At 37.8% G+C, this 3,591-nt stretch overlaps 1 long non-coding RNA gene across 1 annotated transcript; it reads left to right on the top strand.

Moving 5' to 3' along the window:
* Window positions 1-533: 533 nt before the first annotated feature.
* LOC107726237 (uncharacterized) lies at window positions 534-2,281 on the top strand. Its single transcript, XR_001638247.1, has 2 exons — window positions 534-705; window positions 1,900-2,281. It is a non-coding gene; the product is annotated as an uncharacterized LOC107726237 (long non-coding RNA).
* The last annotated feature ends 1,310 nt before the right edge of the window (window positions 2,282-3,591 follow it).

The raw sequence follows: 3,591 nt of genomic DNA, 5'->3' as shown, positions 1-3,591 counted from the left end.
ATAATCCACACACACACACACACACACACACACACACACACACACAAGTCGTCATTTACCCACCCTCACGTCGTTCCAAAGACTTGATGAAACCTTCTGTCCCTCCATTGAAAGTCTATTATACCAAAACATTCACGTTTCAATACATTGTAAAGTTTATAAAGACATCGAATCGAGTGGTTTAGTCGGTTGCTTGATGTGCAAGACCAAACCTGTTGGTTCTTTCACATCAAGCAAGCACGTTTGAGCTTCTGTTTACCATATTTGATGAACTCTATATATATGTGCGTTGATCTAGGTTCATATGTGAGAAAAAGCCTAAATTAAATCTCTTCGTCATGTAAAGTGTTGTGTGATTGTTTGAATTTCATGATCTCTGTATGAACTTTTTAAAGCATCGGTTGAATAGAATTTTCATCTCTTTAATGTTTCATAACTTTAATGTCAGATCTCTACAATTTGAAAATAGTTGATTTCTTAAGTATTTGACACATTTTTTTGTATAGGTTTATGTGTATGGTACAAACTGTTGATGGAGCTGACTGTGTTTTCTGCAGGAGGAGTGTTTCCTCAACTTGGAGGCTCCCATCAGCAGGGTTTGTGGGTATGATACGCCCTTCCCTCACATCTTTGAGCCCTTCTACATCCCTGACAAGTGGAAGTGCTTTGAGGCTGTGAAGCGTATGATCAACTTCTAAAGCACAGGTACGTTTTTTTCTGTCGGATGTACCGTTATTGTTTAATCCTGTAAAGCCTGACATTTGAAATATATAATTTTTAAATGGAACATTTTAAACCATATTAAATCTTAAATTTAAACAGTTCCATATATATTTTTGTTCATTATAATATTTGATACATCAGGCTTTTATGGCTCATATAGTATGATATAGTGAGGATATGAAGGAAAAACAGCTCTGGGCAAGATTATGCAGATGCTGATATTTATATGACAAAAAGTAAAATGAAATTCTGAATGCTTGTAATGTAAATCAATGAGATCTTTATAACAGTATCGCAGATACTTACATAAAATGCTATAAATATCAGTCGTCTCTCTGTATCTCCAATAATATGTCTTAGTAAGATGAGATTTAAATGATCCAAACATATAATGCAATGCAATCCAATGATGATTGAGAGATGAACAAATAAACGCTCCTCAAAAGATCCTGATGATCAGATTTGAGACACACTGATTTTTCTAAAAAAAAATGATTGATGGAGAATCAAGTAAAGCTGAGCTGCTTCAGTCCAGTAAGTGTTCATCTGGAAATATTACTGCAGTTATTCTTACGTTTACTTTATAAAATTCAGTAAATATTTGACACCAAAAAGACACGTGAAGATCGAGCTGAAGCTGGACGTTTGTACAATTAGACTAAAAGACCTTTTACTTGATCAAAAAAAAAAACTAGAAGCTATCAGTCAGACATCAGGAGGCATGTAGTAGATTGTTTGCCAGAGGTTTTTCAGCAAAGTTTTGATAATGTTGATCATTTAAAGGCCTTATAAATAGGCATATTAAATATGGTACAATAGACTTAATAGTGTTAAACTGAATCAGCATCAAGTACAGATTCACACACACTCTCAGAATTCAGATGTGTTCAGAATCGCCACGCAGCATCAGCGCTCTTTACTGTTTCTGGTATTGCCAGATCCATGGTGCTTGCATTCACGCTCCAGGATCAGTTTATTTTCACTTTTGTGTAATTCCAACTATATTTGGCTGTTACAGGTCATTACACAGTTGGGACACAGTTTGTAGATGCTGTTGACATATAGAACCAGCAAAACTGAAGTCATGTGATCCACAACTACTGCACACAGAACCAGAACTTTGTGCAGCTACTACTATAAACATTTGAACCAGCATTTACTGCTTTATGTTCACAGGCGACACAGATCAAGAACTCGTCCTCTTCTACATCAGTGAACAAACCAGTCAATAACACCATCACAGCTAACTAGGTTTCTACCTGTAGATGGGACCATGTTAATGGACAGGCTGTCATTTTTGGGAAACGTCCTTGATCATGTGTCTAGAAGATGAAACGTGGTTTCTAAACACTAACATGTGGACATCACACGGGTGCTGTGATCTTCTGTCTGTACTCTCGCTGTTACCTGGATGTCACCATCTTCCGTTTAGTTTTTTGTTATTAAACTTAATTGAGGCCGGATCTTGTGTGTTACTGTTTTATTGGTGAGTTACTGAATGTACCATCCTGTTTCTTAAATCTTTGATTTAATTGAATAAATCATCTCTGTTCAAAAACCTAGTGAGCTGCTTTACTGTCTGTTGTCAACACACAGACGGATGCCGAACAAGACTTGAACCACAAGCCGTGGACAGAATATAGCGATAAATTGGCGTCTTTCATTTTGGTGGTGTGTGACCGCAGCGGCTCAGTGCTGGGTGCGGTGCTCAGATGACCTCAGGTTGAGTGTATTCTAGCATCCATCTCGCTCACACACTGTCATTACTCACTTAAGCATATGAAATCCGGCCCCAGTGATCTTCACACAGATGCTCTGCTGAGATCAGCCTGTTCGGCTGGATCTAAACTCCTCTCTGAGGTTTGTGTGATGCGTTCTTCCTTCACAGAGGAACGTGCATCACGTCAAGCACATAGATGACCGACACATGCTTGGACGAATCTGTCAGCGATGGCTTTTCCAGATTGACAGATGCAATTAAGATCCATATGCAATCCAAAAAAAAAAAATCTAGACTTGATAGACACGCTGTTAGCAAAAAACAATTTTTAAAGCACTATATGTGATCTTGCTTTTTTACACAGCAGCTTACCAAATAAATACAATTGATTAATAATTAACCCAATAAATAGATTTATGTTCCAAGGAAAAAACGTTTGCAAGAATGATTTGCCATGAGGAGACTGGTTTTCCTTTGCTAAAGTAAGGAAGCTTTGCTTCCTTTGCTCCTGTAAACAAACGTTGGTTTTCACGAAACTCACTGGCGCATGCGCAACGCTGAACTCATACGTCATCCTCCCGTAGCTGCTTCCATGTACAACTGTTGGTGCAAGCTACATTAAAATGATTATTACGTTTTGAATATGGATATTTTTCTTACAAAAACGCATCGATTCGCTACAGGAGGCCTTTGTTCACCCCCCGCAGCCGTGTGAGACACTTTTTTTTATGGATGGGCGATTTTTATTTCACTTCTTTTGGACTGAAGCACTGCAACACCCGCTGACTTCAATGATAGAGCTTGGAATAGCCAGGACAATTTTTAATATAACTCCGACTGGATTCGTCTGAAAGAAGAAAGTCATATACACCTAGGATGCCTCGGGGGTGAGTAAAACAGCCTAATTTTCATTTTTGGGTGAATTAAAGGACAGTGGTTTCCCCCATCAGGTCATGTTATTGTTTCCATATGGGGAACATTAGCATCTTGCCAAAACCATCACTGTAAAATACATGATGCACTAAAGTGAATTCATTATAGAGAATTTTAATATAGAGGATATACTGTAATAAAATGGTCTGAACATAAGGCAACAAATATGGATCAGGCCAAGTTAAAAGTAATTTATTTGCTGTATTTGGTATACT

The sequence above is a fragment of the Sinocyclocheilus rhinocerous genome, unplaced genomic scaffold (assembly GCF_001515625.1).
Source record: "Sinocyclocheilus rhinocerous isolate Xijiao unplaced genomic scaffold, SAMN03320098_v1.1 scaffold216, whole genome shotgun sequence".
NCBI lineage: Eukaryota > Metazoa > Chordata > Actinopteri > Cypriniformes > Cyprinidae > Sinocyclocheilus > Sinocyclocheilus rhinocerous.
Note: the sequence above shows the minus strand (reverse complement) of the source record. Positions and strands in the feature narration are given on the sequence as shown.